This window comes from Penaeus monodon, chromosome 20, assembly GCF_015228065.2.
Source record: "Penaeus monodon isolate SGIC_2016 chromosome 20, NSTDA_Pmon_1, whole genome shotgun sequence".
Taxonomy (NCBI): Eukaryota; Metazoa; Arthropoda; class Malacostraca; order Decapoda; family Penaeidae; genus Penaeus; species Penaeus monodon.
The window spans coordinates 35,257,626-35,257,867 of record NC_051405.1 but is presented as its reverse complement, the minus strand read 5'-3'; positions in this window follow the sequence as shown (position 1 = coordinate 35,257,867).

Sequence of the window (242 nt, the reverse complement as noted above, 5' to 3'; positions counted from 1 at the left end):
CAAAAAAAAATCAGACAAACTCTTTAACAACAGAATGAATGATAATCGTAACAGAGCCGTAGAGACAAGAGTTTATCAAATGTTTATCAGTCATGTAAGCTTATGAGATGGCGATGACTAAGGGATCCGGTACTGTTTATTTTTTTGTAATAGATTTCATGCTTTCCTTTTTGGTGACCAGAAAGGGATCTTAGTGTTGTGGGAATTCATAACCCTCAAAATGGAAAATATTGGAATGCTTG